This window comes from Callithrix jacchus, chromosome 19 (assembly GCF_049354715.1).
Source record: "Callithrix jacchus isolate 240 chromosome 19, calJac240_pri, whole genome shotgun sequence".
Lineage (NCBI taxonomy): Eukaryota > Metazoa > Chordata > Mammalia > Primates > Cebidae > Callithrix > Callithrix jacchus.
Genome location: NC_133520.1, coordinates 51,529,614 through 51,548,172, shown reverse-complemented (window position 1 = coordinate 51,548,172; position 18,559 = coordinate 51,529,614). Strand labels below are relative to the sequence as shown.

The window sequence follows — 18,559 nt, the reverse complement described above, 5'->3', positions numbered from 1 at the left end:
CTTTTGTTGCCTGTGCTTTTGGTATCATTTTCAAGAAATCTTTGCCAAATACAATGTTATGAAGATTTCCCCTGTGCTTTTTCCTAAGTTTTATAAGGGTATGTCTTACCTGTAGCTTTTAAATCCATTTTGTGATTTTTTTTTATGTTGTAAGGTCCAATTTCATTCTTAGGCATGTGAATATCCAGTTTTCCCAGCACCATTTGTTGAAAAGACTGTCCTTATCGCCTATGAGTGTTCTTGGTACCCTTGTTGAAAATCATTCGACCATATATGCAAAGGTTTTTTTTCTTCATGTTCTTAATTTGCTGAAAATTATTTATTGGATTGACCTATTGCCAGGGAAAATACGGTATTTTAAAAAAATTGTTCAAGTTTGTTCAATGGGTGTCTTTTTTTCTTCAGCAGCTTGTTTTCTTTTTATGTCATACAAATATAAGACATATCAAGATGAATAACGCCATTTAAAAAATCATTCAGGTACAGATGTAATTATCTTTAACCAGACTCAATGAAAATTTGGGTTTCCACAAATGGCAAATCAGTAGTGATCATTTATCTTACTGAATCACCTAAATTTCCTTTTTAAATATCAAAGGCATAAAAAGAGTTTATATTGTGTTCAAGGTACTGTTATCTCATTTAATCTTATTGTAGCACAAAGAGGTGGCAACATAAGTTTCTTTTCCAACAGTGAGTGTATATGTGGCTTACATTTTTGCAGCTAAAAAGCCTACCTTGAACTTAGAGATAATGGCAAACTAGAGATGCAAAGAAGAAGCAGAACAACAAAGAAGTAGTTGTTGGCACAGTGGGCTCATGCCTATAATCCCACCACTCTAGGAGGCTGAAGCAGGAGAATTACTTGAGTTTGAAAGTTCAAGACCAGCCTGGCATTATGGCGAGACCCCATCTCTACAATTTTTAAAAAAATAACTGCACTTTAAATAGAATGTCTAAGGGAGACGACTGAAATTCAGCAAGGGAGAGACAAAAACCCTCAGAAACACAGAAATTTGGTATAGCAGCACAGAGAGGGAAGTAAAGCACTTATCTGAGATTGGCTTGGAACCGAGAGAGACTCCCCACTAGAGGAAAAAGGTAAGTGTGAAAGCTCCAGCAGTCCCCATCACCAACATGGATGGCTGCAATTCTAGCTACAGAAGGGCCTTGCTGTCTGTGCAAGCCCTGAGTTCAGTACAGGGAGCTGTCTGGATCATGCAGGTGTATTACTCCAGAAAAAGAATTCATGTTTGGTACCCCCTATACATACCCCCCATCAGGACTCAAACTGCTATGGCATGGCAACGTTTTCAGAACAGTTACTGCTGGAGTGCATCTTGCCCTGGAGCCCAACAGCCTCTGCATCTCCACATCCCTGGGGCTCTTCCATTATACCACTGTGCCCACACAAAAGGCTGCAATGCTAAAACCCCGGGCAGACTCAGCGGTACAGCCATGACCCCAGCATGCAAGTCCATGTAGCACCATATACCCCAAAGAATAGGCAGTCCCGTACAGCAGGAAGGCCATGTCCAAGACCAGTGAGCCTTGACAGGTTGGCTCGTGGATACAGAATTACAGCTAGATTAGGAGGAATAATTTTTAGTAGTGTTCTATGGCCCTGTAGGGTGACTATAGTCAAGAATATTTATGGTGTATTTTTAAATATCTAGAAGAGAAGATTTTAAATGTTCTCAGTACAGAGAAATGACAAATGTTTGAGGTTGTAGATACATTAATTACCCTGATTTGATCATTACACATTGCGTACATTTATTAAAGCATCATACCGTGCCCCATAAATATGTATAATTATTATATATATTAATTAAAATATTTTTAAAGACTTCTTTGAAAATTTCCAGACAATACAATAGCAACTTAAAGTACTGTTTTTTTTTTTTAAAGAAGAACATTTCCAAACTAATAGTATTTGCAACAGAAGAGATGATATCTTTACCACTAAAACCTAAAACCTCAAATTATCGGTAACCTCACATTGATTAGAATTAGATTTGACTGTATGGGAGAGTACAAAATTACTTACTTAACCGAGATAAAATGTACTATTCTCTTATGTAACAGAAGTCCAGAAATAGACATTCCAGGAACCGTGTTGCATCTCCACAGGGCTGAGAGCCCAGGCTTCCCCTTTCTTACTGTTCACCATCTGCCTCCCTGCAAGGAGGAAAGAAAGAGAAATACGAGTCCCTTCCCTGAAGACACCATGGCTACTTACAACCCCTTGGCCAGAGCTTAACCCCATGACCCTCCATAATAGAACAGTGACATATGTCAGTAGTTAGAAAAGTTTCAGCAATGTGATAAATCCCTAATACTTTACTGGACAACTCCGACCAGTGTATGTAAGTTATCAACACCTTTTCCCAATAATCTTTTTGAAGCTTCCTGACTTTTTCTCTTTCTGCTGTTGAACACAGGGACCTCCGTCCGTAGATCATCACGAACAATTCCTAGAATGTTTCTTAAATTAAACTTCTGCATAAAAGAAAGCCTGGAATTTTGACATATTCAGGAACTAATAAAAATAGTAATTTAGAAGCTGATTTTTATATCTTTCTTCACCAAAATACCTAGACTCACACATTATTAAGAAATGTAGTCATTATTCCCTCCGTCCATAGATTCTGTTTCTAAAGAAGAAGGAGAAGACTAACACTGGGAAATAACCACCAGTGTTTTTTATACCTACCCCCTCATGGCCTTGTTATAATTCAAATAAAGGCAACAATAATAGAGTCCCTCCTTGTGATGCATCTGATGGCAAATCCTATATGATGTACCACAGGATATCCAAAAGAGCACAAATCTCAGCACATCCCTCACCTGCTTAAATCCTGTCCACGTCTCCTCAAGACCCTTCAGAATAAAGAGACATTTTATGATATCCAAGGCCATCCTTCCTACACTGTCTACATCCATCCCTAACTCAAGTCCTGCCACTACTTCCATTCTTTGCTCCAGTCTTTTCCCTACGTCTACCCTTAGCATCATCAAATCACTTGCAATTCCTCACAGTCACCCTGTGTGTCTGTCCTTAACTTCATCAAATCACTTGCAATTCCTCAAAACCAACCTGTATTTGGGCCCCTCATCCCTGGCAGATCCTGGGGCCTCCGTCTGGAAGCTCTTTCCTGTTCTTTGACTGAGTAACTGTCATCTTATCACAGACCTTTGGCTGTAGAATACACTTGAATCCTGCTTTTTGTGTGAAGGAGAAATGGTACCCTTCACCAATCTGCTGACCCTGGAGAATTGAATCCCATCTGAGCACTTCCTGGATATAGCAGCCATGAAACAGGAATGTGACTCCCTCATCATTGTGGTAAACGTCTCAGTCATGGCAGGCATAAGATCAAGGACAGTGTGCTAGAATATTCTCCATCATATGACCCACAGGTGGCAGAGTGGGGTGAGGGCAGAGGTAGGGCTGGGTAACAGGACATGGTGGGGAGCGGCTGAGTGCTTTATAATCCCTCACTTGCAAATCCAGACTCCAAAACGATATGAAAACTGAAATTATTTTGCAATTCATTGGGGAGCAAAATCTCACCTCATCTGAACTCATTGGGCAGCAAAAACTGACTTGAAGTAATATGAGGCTACTTGTAATCTTTATTCCAGTTGGTGTGAATATTACACATGAATGTGTTTGATTTCAGTGTGCTGAGTCAGGCATTGCTGGGGGTGAGAGAAGTATATGCATACATTTTAGAGAAAGCAGCAGAAAAGGAATTGACTGTGGGAATATAAAGACATTTGACCAGAAGGTTCACATCCACCCTTGACTCGGTGATCAGGTATCAGTGTCCCCAGGCTGCATCTTTGTCTTTCACTCTTCAGAGTGAGTTTGCTTGCCAATCAGACAATGTAAAATGTGTTGAGAGGTGAAACTTATTTTGTGAAATCCTGGATGTTTTAGTCCCTGGAGGACAATGGTCAGCGCCAACTTTTTTTTTTTTTTTTTTTGAGGCAGAGTTTTGCTCTTGTTACCCAGGTTGGAGTGCAATGATGCAATCTTGGCTCACTGCATCCTCCGTCTCCTGGCTTCAAGTGAATCTCCTGCCTCAGCCTCCCAAGTAGCTGGGATTACAAGTGCCTTCCACCATGCCTAGCTAGTTTTTTGTATTTTTAGTAGAGATGGGATTTTACTATGTTGACCAGGCTGGTCTCAAACTCCCAACCTCAGGCGATCCACCTGCCTTGGCCTCCCAAAGTGCTGAGATTATAGGTGTGAGTCACCACACCTGGCCCAGCTCCAATTCTTTCAGTCTTCACTGAGTCCCCATGCCCTGCCCAGGTGGAAGGTACTCCAGCATATCAGATAGGTGTGTAGGTTTGCAAATCCTACAAAACTTTGCTTGCTTTCTGGGATATGGTCCACATTTGCAAAGAGGGGAAAAAAGCACCTTTCTAAATATCCACATGGCTAGAGACCTACTTTAGGCCTTGTATGCTTCATTACCAGTGCTCCATTAATTTCATAGAATAAATAATGTGCTAACTACATTAAAGGCAACCTTATGCATTTAAAAATCAACATGATTTCAGCATAGGCTCTGGAAGCAAAAATCTTTTTATAGATTTACTCATGTTCAGAGACACAGTGTATATTTTCTTGAACCTAACAGTATGTGACCAAAGCCAAAACGATTAACATATTATTAAACTATCACACTAGGGCAGCTATGAGATTAAATGAGAGCTGTAATCCCGTTTTTTCTGATTTCTATGATTTCCAGACTTTAGTAACTCTCCCTAAGGAAATATTTCAGATAATAAATAATGATGATCACAGTCAAAGATCTGCTAATATTTGTTAATAATTATTCCCAATTTATTAAGAATAGCTGCATAAAATGTCAGAGGAAATTTCCAACTCCGCATGAGGCTGGCATAGTGCCTGGGAAATGAGCTGTTTGCTCAGAGATAGCCTTAGCTTTTTGAAGAAATGTGTTCATTCCTTCAACATACACTTCCTGAATCTTTAGCACATGTCAAGCACAGCATTCGATATTGGAAGTAAAATGATAAATTAGGCACTATCTTCTCCCTTGAGGAAGATGAATTTGAAAACAAGAACAGAAGGAACAGAACACCTTTAGGACTTAATGATACAGGGTCCTCGAACTATATTTTAATTTTCTATTAAAGGGTGGTCTCCATGTCTTCCATCTTTTCTACTAGTTCTCAGCATAGTTTTGGGCTTACAGAATAGTTGGGATAATTAAATGAAAGGCAAAAAATGTAATAAATCTACCAGTAAGTGAACTACAGGGGAGGCTCCTAAAGACATACAACGTTTATCTTTTTCTTTTTTTCTAACTGTTCATCTCACATAAAACTTGCCTGGTATTCCAGAGAGCTCTCAAAAATACTGATGGCGTGAATGAGCCTGGGTTTTTCTGTTACTTTTTTCTTACAGCTAGATTGCTAAACCCTATCTATATGCACACAGGGGTCTGTGATGGTACTACCAGATTTTTCACATATGCACTCTGCTGGGTTACCATGGTGATTATAACTTATCACTGCCTCCCATTATTTTGTTTTCTAGCTTCAATATAACTACTTCTGTGTTCCACATGTGGAAAAGGAGCTGGGAATACAATGACAGTTCACTATTCAAATCCCAGCACCATTTTAAACTAAGAAATAACATTTTAAATTGTGATACCATGTCTTTATAATGTATTTTCATCCCCAAAGCTGGTTATCTGTAATTTTACACACAGGCATACCTTGTTTTATTGTGCTTCTCAGATACTGATTTTTTTTTCTAATTGAAGGTTTGTGGCCACCTTCCATTGAGCCAATCTATTGGCGCCATTTTTCCCAACAGCATGTGCTCACTCTTCTCTTGCGCCTCCAATCATTAGGTTGCTTTTAAAGCTCCAAAATAGGAGCAAGCCAGGATGACAGTGTGCGGTAAAGGGGATTCTCATAAAAGAGAACAAATGGAGCATGTGTTCTTCTTGGATGGCAGCCTGTAAGAAGCTAAGATGGGCCGACATGTTTTAATATAAATGCATTCAGATTTGCAAACTTCACAGGCAAAGCAATCTCCTCGGAAGTACAGCGCAGCTATATTTAAAGTAGATTATTCTTTTTTTATAATTAAGAATAAGGAAAATGATTTCAAGATAGAACAACAAATTACGAGTTTAATTTCCTGGTTATAACATCAGACTTACTGTGCTTTCAATATTACCTTTTTAGGGGTTCATTCACTCATTTCTCAGTTTCAGCATAGAAAACAATTTAGTGTAGATTTAAGAGATTTTAACCAAAGAAGTGCAAACGGAATGGAAGAGGAGAAATGGGGTAGAAAGTAAAGAGGAGGAAAAATAAAGGAATGAGGAATGAAGGAATGTATAGGTTGCATCACTCAGCTTAATGCCTTCCATTAATAGTGTACCTTGATTAATATTTATTTCTCTTTTGCTTCGCCACAATCAGGAATCAAGCATAAGTTACATGATATAAATATAGCACCAAACACTCCCCCAACTTCTTCCCCAGGCTTGCAACACAGAGCTATGTAATAAATGTTTCCATACTTTGGAGCAGAGATTTTTCAAACTGTTCCTTTAGATGCTGCAGTTTCTAGGTATAGTAATAATAATAGCTAATACCTGTGTAATTCTCACTGTGTCCAAGTCCTCTCCCAAGTGCTTGTTATATACTGTGTCTGTTAATACTTACACAAGCCTAAGAGATAGGTGGTCTAATAGCACACCCATTTCACAGATAAGGAAAACAAAGCACAGAGCGATTAAGGTCAGTAGTGAGTAGTGGAGCTGGGATCCTGCACCAGTATCCTTGCTCTGAACTTCAGTGTTACACTCACCCTCCAGTTTTGTCCCAGCACTTTGGGAGGCCGAAGCAGGAGGATGGCTTGAGCTCATGAGTTTGAGACCAGCCTGGCCAATATGGTGAGGACTTGTCTCCAAATATTAAAATTAAAAAAAGGCAAACACATAAATAAAAGGTTTGTTTGATAGGCGGCCCCCAGCTTTGGGTCCCAATATTGTACTATGGGATTCCAGAATACAAGTATGATAAAGAAACATAAGAGAACTCAAAGAGGTCTGAAAAGCAAGATCAATCATGAGAAATTTGACTTATATTCATCTTAAAATTTCCACAGTGATTTGGCTTTGCACAGTATGAGGCTTTGATAGTGATCTCTCTTTACCTGTCAAGAAAATGTGGAAGTGTGAGTAGCATTTATAAGTATTTAGTAGGAAAGCTGAGGAGAACACCCAGAGAAGACAATAAGAATTATATTCTCTGAAGGAAAATCTGTTTCTCTAGGATCTCTAGGCTCTTTATATCTCAAACATTCTAGTATGTAAGAATGCTGCTAAATATAATCTGGGGTATTCATAAGACATACATTTTCAAACCAGACAAACACTGTTTTAAGCTTTTAGTGAAATGTTTCACTAAAGATAAACACGGTTTTAGGCATTTTAGTGAAATGTATTTAGTGAAAGAATTGGAATGCTTAATTTTTAGAAAGGGGTGATAGAGGGTAAATTCTAGAAAGGCTTGGGTTTCAGTGCTCGATAACTAATGTATGGGGTACTCACTGTGTGCAAAGTATGGGTAGAAATTGGGGGACACACAACCCAGAGGCTTCAAGGAGTTTATATCCACATATGAAGAACTTATGTACTTTCTAAAAATGTGTACACTGTATAAACATGTATTACTTTAAAGTAAAATTAAACCTGCTTTTGGTTCTATTTTAATATTTGAAAACTTAATCAGCATTTAGAGCAATTGTGCACAATTGAGACCTCTGTTTGTCCCTTGGATTCTTATAAAAGATACATCTTATTGAAATAAGAGTAATTGAAGATGAAATGACTCAAATTGCCCTCTTGGATCTTTGTCTCTAAGGTCCTACAGATTTATAGTTTGTATACTGGAACTTAGCACTCAATTATGCATCACATGGTGTTACCTGTTTGCTCATCTTTTCCTCCTCATATAAATTTTAAATGCCCTAATTTCAGAGACCATGTCTTATGCTTGTGCAATATTTATAAAAGCATGGCTTCTGTGCTTCAGTCTCAGAAAGCATTAGACCTGAAGGTTGTTGTGTAAAGTCCACACACACACAAAAGTCTTTTGTTTTCCTTCCTTTTCTCTTTTCCTTTTTCTGACTAAGTCTCACTCTATTGCCCAAGCTGGAGTGCAGCAGCTCAATCTTGCAATCTCCACCTCCCAGGTTCCAGTGGTTCTCATGCCTCAGCCTCCTGAGTAGCTGGGATTACAAGGCACACACCACCACGCCCAGCTAGTTTTTGTATGTTTACTAGAGACAGGGTTTCACCGTGTTGGTCAGGCTGGTCTCGAACTCCTGATCTCAGGCAATTCGCCCACCTCTGCTTCCCAAAGTGCTGGGATTATTACAGGTGTGAGCCACCACACCCAGCCCCAAAAGTATTTTCAACTAACTTGTCTTTTGCCTCTGCTGATTAAATACCATGAAGGAAATATAGTCTTCAGAAGTTTTTGTTAACATTGCTTTTCTTCCCCTCCCATCCCTGCCATCCAACAGTTCCTGCATCTCTTAAATAAAAGACAATCAAACATAATTGTTAATTCTATCTCAATTCTAACTTTTGCATACATATCTCAAAAGACTTGACTTATCTTCTTTCTTTCCCCTTCCTTTTGTTTAAAGTTGAAACACAATTCACATAACCACAAAACTCACCTTTTAAAAAGTATGCAGTTTAGCAGGTGTAGGTATATTCAGAAAGCTGTGCAGCTGTCACCACGATCTAAATCCAGGACATTTTCATTAACCCAGAAAGTAGGCTTGTACCTCTCAGCAGTCACTCTGCATTTCCCTCTCCTATTCCCCAGCAACCATGATTCTACTTCTGTCTCTATGCGTATGCTTATTCTGGACATTTTATGTAAATTGAGCTGAATAAAAAACATATGGTCATTCATGCCTGCCTTATTTCATTCAGCATAAGGTTCTCCTTTCTTCCTCCTCCTCCTCTTCTTCCTCCTCCTCCTCCTCTTGTTCTTCTTCTTACTTTACTTTTAAGTTCAAGTGTACATGTGCTGAAAGTGCAGCTTTGTCACATAGGTAAACGTGCGTCATGGGGGTTTGTTGTTCAGATTATTTCATCACACAGGTATTAAGCCTAGTACTCATGAGTTATTTTTCTTGATCCTCTCCTTCCTCCCACCCTCCACCCTCCATATGCTCCAGTGTGCATTGTTTCCCTCTATGTGTCCAGGTGGTCTCATCATTCAGCTCCTACCTATAAGCAAGAACACGGCCTAATGCTTTCAAAATTAGTCTATCATGCAGCATGTATCACTATCTCAGCCCTTTTTATGATTAAATAATATTCGATCGTAGGAATATTTTACTTATTCATGCATCAATGGATGGACATTTGGATTGTACTTGCATTATTTTTTCAATGAAATCACTAAATTATATTAGTTATTTGTTGCCTCATAGCAAATTACCCCCAAACTTAGCAACTTTAAACAACAAATATTAATTATCTCACATAGTCTCTGAGGGTTATAAATCTCAGTGAAGTGGTTCTGGCTCAGGGTCACTCATGTGGGTTCAGTCAAGTTGTCAGCTAGAGCTGCAGTCCTCTGACGTCACCATGAAGACCCACTCCCACACCCACTCACATGGCTGTTGTCAGATCTCAGTTTCTTGCTGGTGGTTGGACAGAGGCTTCAGTGACTTCCCACATAACCTTCCCACATAACCTACTCAAATGTTCACATTTGTTCCATGTGCAAAATATGTTTCCTTCAACACAGTATCCCTGAAATTTACAGCCCATTATGGTGTCATCTTAAAGTCTAAAATCTCATCTAAATTACTTAAGTCAGATATGGGGGAGACTCCAGATATGATCCATCCTAAGGCAAATTTTTCTCCATTTGTGGGCCTGTGACACTAGAAAATATGAAAAAGTATTTTTTTTAAATACAAAGTGGTACATATGTGAATACCAGATATAAGCATTCCTGTTCAAAAAGCAGAAGAATGGAAGGAAAAAAGGAATCATCAGTCCGAAGCAATTTCAAAACCAAGCTGGGAAAACAACATTAGGTTTAAGTCCTTCAGATAAACCTCTTTGGTTCACAACTCTGCCCTCTGGGCTTAAGGTTTTACCCTCTGGACTGTCAGCTCTGCCCTCTGAGTTACCCTTTTTCACAAAGGCTAGCATGTGTTTGTAGCTGAGCAGTTTTACAGCCTTCTTTCTACCTGTAGACTTTTAGGAGTCCAATAGCCTTTCATTTCATGCTGTCTCCTTCAGTCCAAGTTGGCAGTGTTTTTGCTGGTATAAAATTCTCAAGGGCAATGTGAGTCACTGGCATATGTCACGGAGATTTACTCATTAAACAGGAGGCTCATCCACAGATCTTTTCCAGATAATCCCATATCTACTTTTGGCTTCTGATGAGATAGCTAAGGAAATCCATGCCTCCTTCCTTCAAAGATGTTTGGTTCCTAGGGAAAGATTGTCCAGCTATTCCCCTGATTTGCCCTCCAGAGCAAGCTTTTACTTTTGTGATTCTTTGAAGTTTGGCATCTTTCATAAGCCAGAATGACTGAGAATTTTCCAAATCATCAAGTGTTGATTTCTTTATGGTTAACAGTTCTCTTTCCTCTCACATTTGATAATGAAAAGCATGGAGAAACCAGGCTGCATATTCAACACTTTGCTTGGGAATATCCTCAGCTAAATATCCAATTTGTAACAAATTCTGTTTTCCACATTACTGTAGAATATAATTCAGCTTGACATTCTACCACCATATAACAAGGTTGTCATTTCCTCCAGTCTCCATATGTTTATTTCTTCCTCAACCCTTATTAGAAGTGCTTTAGCATCCATATCTCCACCAACAGTTTATGACAATTTATATATCCTATAAGACATGATAGGTTTTCTCTACCATCCTATTCACTTCTGAGTCCTCACTAGCAATCATTACATTAATATTCAGAATAAAGGAACACATACAAATTTATGTTATCAGGTTAGTATGACTCTGACACAAAACTAAAAAAGGGCATTACAATAAGGAAAAATGATAATGCCATATTCCTCGGAAACACAGATGCAAAATTACATACATAAAGGGGATAATTTCTTATGATCAAGATGCATTTTGTCCAGGAATTCATAACATAAGAGAATCAATCAATGCTATTGATTATGTTAGTAAGATAAAGAAAAAAATTTATATGATCATTTTAATAGATGCAGAAAAGGTATTTCACAAGATTCAACAACTTTTCATGATGAAGTTTCAGAGTAAACAAGGCATAGTTTGCTAACAGCCTGGTCAAAGCACTCTAGGATTTTTCCATGATGTTCCTTAAAATTCCTTCATCCTCTACCCACTGCCTAAGTCCAAAGATCTCTCCACAATTTAAAATATTTATTACAGCAGCAACAAAAGTATACAGTGTAGAGTATCGGTACCAAAAGCACACAGTGTCGGTACCAAGATCTACATTAGTTTCCTATTGCCGCTGTAACAAATTACCACAAGCGCAGTGCCTTAGACCAACACATATTGATTGTTTTACATGTTTAGAGGTCAGTAGTCCAAAATGGGCCTTACAGAGTGAAACTCAAAGTAGCAGCTGAGTTGCGTTCTTTTTGGAAGTTCTAGGCAACAGTTTATTTCAGTGCCTTTTCTGGCTTCTAGAGGCCACCTGAATACCTTGGTTCATGATCTCCTTTTTCTGTTTTAAAAGCCAGCCATGTAGCACCTTCCTGACCCTGCTTCCATCTTCTTATCTCATTCAGTAACCAAGTTCTTTGATTTTAAGGACTCATGTGACTAGATTGGGACCTTCTGGGTAATCTAGAGTAGTCTTTCCATCCAAAAGTTTGTAACTTTATCATATCTGCAAAGCCCCTTTTGCCATGTAAGACATTAACTCACAGGTTCCAGGGATTCGGACATGAATATCTTTATGGGCTCATTATTCTTTCTACCATAACATCTTTCATTCAATTTTAACTAGGGATTTGATGTTCTTCGATGCTACTGGAAATTTTTTTATAATTTCAATTTTCAATTATTTGTCTCCAGGAAATAGAAATTTAGTTGATGTTTGCATATTAACCTCGTATCTAATGATCTTCTAAATTCATTTATTACTTCAAATATGTGTTGGACTTTGGAATATTCTATGTATGTAATTATATCACCTATGAATGACAATTTAAAGTTTATGCCATTTATAATTTATATACATTTTTCTTGGCTTATGATGCTAACTAGGAACTGTAGTACAATGTTAAATAGAAGTGGTTAATAATGAACATCTTTGTTCCTTAACTCAAGAGGAAAGCATTCAATATCTTACTATTACTCATAAAGTTAGTGATGGGTATTTTATAGATAACCTCCACCCAGAGATCTTTCTGGCCATGTCTGGCTCTTCCTAGTTTACTCTGAATCTTCATCATGAAAGGCTGTTGATTTTGTGAGATACTTCCTTTGTATGTAATAAATGATCGTATAAATTTTTCTTTATCTTATTAACATAGTCAATAAGATTGACTCTCTTGTGTTATGAATTCCTGGAATGAATGCATCTTGATTACAAGAAATTATCCTTTTTGTACGTTGCTGGATTTGATGTGCTATTTTGCATCTGTGCTCCTGAGGAATATTGGCATTATAACTCTTCTTTATTGTCAGGTCTTTTCTAGTTTTGTGTCAGAGTTATACTAGCCTTATAACATGAGTTGGTAAGCATTTCTTCATTCTGAATTCTCACCGAGACAGATAGGCTGAGGAAGGTCACCTCATTTCAATTAGAGGTTAAGCAGGATCAGGACTGGCGCAGTTTTAGTGAGCTCAGCACATATCAGGTTCACTTCTATTTCTTTCTTTCTCCTTTTAGAGTTGGGATCTCACTCTGTTGCCCAGCCTAGAGTGCAGTGCCATGATCATGGCTTACTATAGCCTCAAAGTCATGAGCTCAAGCTCCTCTTTCACCTCAGCCTCCTGAGTGGCTGTGGCCAGTGTGCCTGGCCTTAAAAAAATTATTTTTGTAGAGATGGAGTTTCACTATGTTGCTCAGTCTGGTCTTGAACTGCTTTTCTCAAGCAATCCTCTCCCTCTGGTCTCCCAAAGTACTGGGATTACAGGCATGAGCCTTCATACCTGGCCCTCACTCCTTTCTCAGGCATGAACCTTCCAGAATTTTCATTGAAATGCTGGTCGTTCTATTTCATGAGAATCCTTCATTTCAAAGATTTAGGGCTAACTCTGTCGTTTCTCACCTCATGTAATACAGGATCAAAACCAGGCAAATGTCTTAATTGGGGGGAATAGGGAGTTGGTTTTTTTCTTGTCGCAATGGGACATTGTTTCTCCAGCTCAAATGGGGGATATATCACTCAGCCTTTCCACATCAGGCCCTTAGCTTCCTGTACTCCTTGAGACTTCAAGAAGCATTGAAAGTAGGAGAAATAGCCAAGTATTTTTATTTCCCCTGATATCCAATTTCTCACACCATCATGAAGCAACTGCCAAGAGCTTTTCTGGTTTTTCTTTCCCTATTTGTTGTGCTACTGTATGGGCTAAATCTCGCCCTCAGCCAGGCCCAGAATTGGCAAATGCCACCAAGGAAGAAAACAGCTGGTGGTCATCAGCTCACCTAGAATGGGCTCTTCTCTCCCCAGAATGTTGGTTCATCTGTGCTTGTCACTTCCCACATTGTAGAATGGGCTCTTCTCTCCCCAGAATGTTGGTTCGTCTGTACTTGTCGCTTCCCACATTGCCTGATGTCTTTAACAATTCTTGTAATTTATCCATTTTTAGTTAGTTCTTATAGATAGATAAAATGTTGGCCTCCCATGGCCGAACACGTCTTACCTAAAATCAAATGTCTTATCTTTAGATATTTTGGAATTCATATATAGTCATGTAGTTGTTGAATAGTCAGAGGCATTGCCCAGTTTTAATTTTTATATGTCTCTCTTTCCAATTCTTAATCTTTTATTTTTCTTGTCTTATTGCATTCATAAGACCTCTAGTATAACGCCCTATCTCATTCACAATATCAGAGGGATTTTCAGTATTTTGCTTCTATGTATATTTTATATCAGTATTTTCTAGATATTCTTTATTATTTTAAGAAAGTTGCATTGTATTCCTGGTATCCATCCTAAAAGATGTTATCATAAATTTTTTCTTAGTCTTTGCACAGGCTATGTTTACAATCACCAAGACCACCCCAAAAATCTTAACACAATGGGCACAATTTTAATACATGAGTTTTAGAGAGTGATGCATTTAGAATATCACCTACATAAACAGAAATGATTTTGATAATTAAAGTCTCCATTCTATATTTAGATAGTGTATTAGTTTGTTTTCACGTTGCTATACAGAACTACCCGAGACTGGGTAAATTATGAAGAAAAAAGGTTTAATTGACTCACAGTTCTTCACGGCGGGAGAGGCCTCATGAAACTCGCAATCATGGCAGAAGGCAAAGCAGAAGCAAGGCAGGTCTTTCGTGGTGGCAGGAAAGAGAAAGCACAAGGGAGGATGTGCCACACTTTTAAACTATCAGATCTTGAGAGATCTCACTCTTATCACAAGAACACCATGAGGAACCCTCCCCCATGATTCAGTCCCCTCCCACCAGGCTGTTCCCCTGACATATGGAGATTAAAATTCCACATGAGATTTGGGTGGGGACACAGAGCCAAACCATATCAGATAGGTACACAGTCTATGTAATATTTTTCAAAAAATCATGCCCCATGAATACATTAATCTTATGTTTTATTCCTAATAAATAATTAGTACAGATCAGGTATGGCTAAAAGCAGATAAGGATTCTCCTACTAATAGATACTGTTAGCTTGTTTGCTAGGAGTTCTGTTACTATCAAGTTTATAAGGGGATGAGACTAGGTGAACCCCTTCTTCCCTGGACATCCTTCTAGAGAGGGCAAATAGAGAGCACAACTGCTGCCTATTTCTTTAGTTAATTTTCACACATTAAATCAAACTTATATGCCTAGAGCTGGCTGCATTTGGCCATGATGTATTGTCATTGTTATGTTTTTCTGGGTTCTGTTTGCTTTTTTTCAGCTTTTATTTCTAAATTAGAAAAGTTGCAAAAACAGTACAGAGAGCTCACGTAGACACTTTCACCTGCCTTCCCCTAATGTTAACAACTTACATATCCATCATGCAATGATAAAAACCAGGAAATTACCAGTTGGTATGATCCTATTAAGTAAACTACGGACATTATTTGAATGACACCAGTTTCACCTTTTTTCCTTTTTCTTTTCCAGCATCTAATCCAGGATACCCCACTGCATTTAGTGGCTGTGTCTTCTTCATTCCCTCCCATCTATGACCCTTCCTCAGTCTGTTCATATCTTTCATGACCATAACACTTCTGGCAAGCACTGATCAGCTGTTTTGGAGAATATATCTAAATCTGCATTTTTCTGAAGTTTCTTCCCCATTATAATGACATTGAGCATTTGGGGCAAAAATAATACAGAAGTGACGTTGTGTTCTTTGGTGGAACGTGATCTCAATATGTCTCATTACTGTAGTGTTTGTTGTCCTTGATAACTTGTTTAAGTGGTGTCCATCAGATTTTATTACTGTAGAGTTACCATTTTTTCCTTTTGTAATTGCTAAACATTCTGAAAAAGAAACTTTGAAACCATCTTACTATCCTGCTTTTCCTCAGATTTTCACTCACTGCTTTGAGCATACTTAGGAGGATGTTGCACAAATTACTTCAGTGTATTTCTAATGGTGATTTTCTTCAGTTTTCCCACCCATTGTAGGAAAAAGAATCCTTGTTCTGTAAAGGCAGAAAGTTTAGCAGAACTTTTTTTGCGATGCTTCATAATTTATTTCCCCTCTGCTCTCCCCTCCCATCTCACCCTTGGTGATGGTTGTACCCATTTGAGCATTTCTGAGCACATGACCATAAGTAAATTTTGAGAGAGGAGTGGAATTCTTGTCTACACAGTAACAGAAGGGGATTAGCTGCAAGGATAGCGTATCTGCTGTACAGGAACAGAAGCTGCCAGATCTTCTTGGTGGACAATGAATAGAAGAATTAGAATTATGGAACGTCTGTCCCCCCAACCACCCTTTCCCACCCATCTCCCAAACCCGCACTGTCACTCTATTCCCCACCCCATTAATAGCATTAACAAAAGCTTAATCTTCCAGTTTTAAAGTGCAAATGATTTGGGTATGACTGCTGTTGCAATCGGTCTGAACAGAAAAAAATGAAGTCTTCTCTGCTCATGCAATGTTTTCAGAATATAAAAGATGAGTTTCTTGACAACAAGGCCCTCACTGAGCTGGCAGGCCCCTCCATGGATTGCTGGCACCAAGGTGCTGTCCAAATCATTCATGTACTGCTAGAGAAGGGGCTGGCCATTGCTCCCTGCTTGATAGCCAACCTGATCTGAGTCAAGTGTCACACATAGTCTCAGTTTTGTCATTTAATCTTCCTTCAGAAGCTTCAGGTGAGGACAGATAGCAAGGCAAAAAGCCTTGGCAGCATACTCAGTCTATCTACCATGATCTGCAGAATCATTAAGGCAGTTGCGCTGATCAACATTTTCTAGGAAAAACACCTCTGTCCATCTGATGGCTTTTCCATTTGCTTTATATTCTGATCCATGGAACATCTTCACATTTGTTATAGTCTCCATGGACTTCCCATCTATTGGACTTATGACACCCTTGCTAACGTTCTCATCATCATCCACCCACTGGATGTGGATGTGCTCCTGGGGATCCTCCATGTCCACCTTCCCACATGTGATGGTGAAGTCCTTCATTACTCATGGTCCCTGCCTCGAGGAATCCATGTTCTTTGCAGTGATCCAGACCATAATGCCATCTTTTCTGGGTTGATTGTGAATACCGATAGCCTGGGTCTTACAGTTTCCGTCATCATTCTTTAGCAGGATTTTTGTGGAAAACAGAATGTGTCGTGCTGAATACATAGCTCAGGAAATTTCAAAGCAAAGATTTGAAGGTGCTGCCTGGCTTCTTTTTGCCACTTGTAATATGCAAGAGGAGAGAGATAAATTGAGGAGAGAACAGTTCAACAACAACAGAAAAAGCAAGACTGGGAGATTTTGAAAATTTTCAGGCTTTCCAGATGGCATTAGGTGCTAGATGTCAGAAAAGACTGCTAAAAATATGGTGTAGAGAAAAGGCTGGGTATGTGACTGACACCACAACTTTTGCTAAAACCACAGAAAAATCAAGAGAGCACACAAAAGGCCCCCTCAGGAGATGAAGGGTGTGCCCCTCAGATCCTGTCAATGAACATAGACAGTCTCTCGCAAACTTACAGGGCTGTCCCTCAGCCATCCCAGCAGAAGCCAAAGGTAAAAAAGCGCTCACATAAAAAAGATATTGGGAGTTTGGGTTTTGTCTATGGAGTGAATCCTCATGAAATAAATTCAGGATCCACAATGTTATGGAGAAAATTGTTTCAGTAGAAACACGGCCATCATAGACAAAAAGGAAAAGAGAAAATATAAACAAAAAGGAAAAGAGGAAATATAAACCCCTCCCCCCCAAATTCTAGTAGCAGGAAGCAGGCTGTAAATAACTCAACTGCAAACACCTGCTACATTTTATGAGTAATTAAGAATGATTCAGAGGGTGGAGCTATGATCCCGCCACTGCATTCCAGCCTGGGTGGCAGAATGAGACCCTATCTCTATAAAAATAAAAATGAAAAATATTCTGTATTCCAGCAGAAGGGACGGGGAAGGACTGAGAAGGTGTGCACAGAGCATAAAGGGTGGAGCCAAGAGCCTAGAGGGTGGGGTTAAGAACCTAGAGCTGGAGTCAATCACCACAAAGGCCGAGCCAAGAACCTGGGGTGTGGGGCCAAACACTATAAATGATTATTCTCAGGCTGTATTAGTCCGTTTGTGTTGCTATAAAAGAATACCTGAGACTGGGTACTTTATAAAGAGAAGAGGTTGTTTTGGCTCACAGTTCTGCAAGCTTTACAGGAAATGTGGTGCTGGCATCTGCTACTAGTGAAGGCCTTGGGATGCTTACCATCATAGAGGAAAGCAAAGGGGAAGCAGGGGTATCATAAACAAAAGGGGAAGCAAAAGTCACACCAGGCTTTTTTTTTTTTTTTGAGATGGAGTTTCGCTCTTGTTGCCCAGGCTGGAGTGCAATGGCGCCATCTCAGCTCACTGCAATCTCCACCTCCTGGGTTCAAGCAATTCTCCTGTCTCAGCCTCCCCAGTAGCTGGGATTACAGGCATGTGCCACCACACCCGGTTAATTTTGTATTTTTAGTAGAGACGGGGTTTCTCCGTGTGGCTCAGGCTGGTCTCCAACTCCTGACCTCAGGTGATCCACCCACCTTGGCCTCCCAAAGTGCTGGGATTACAGGTATGAGTCACCACGCCCAGCCCTGCCAGTCTTTTTTAAACAACCAGCTCTCATGTGAACTAATAGAG

At 39.3% G+C, this 18,559-nt stretch overlaps 1 long non-coding RNA gene across 1 annotated transcript in view; it reads right to left on the bottom strand.

The window, feature by feature from the left end:
- Positions 1-8,920, bottom strand: part of LOC118149502 (uncharacterized) — a 29,808-nt gene extending 20,888 nt beyond the window's left edge. Inside the window, exons 1-2 of the long non-coding RNA XR_004737016.3 lie at positions 8,756-8,920; positions 2,051-2,181 (exon numbers count right to left, since the gene is read on the bottom strand). This is a non-coding gene — a long non-coding RNA (uncharacterized LOC118149502). The remainder of the gene's footprint in view (positions 1-2,050; positions 2,182-8,755) is intronic.
- Between the last annotated feature and the right edge of the window lie 9,639 nt (positions 8,921-18,559).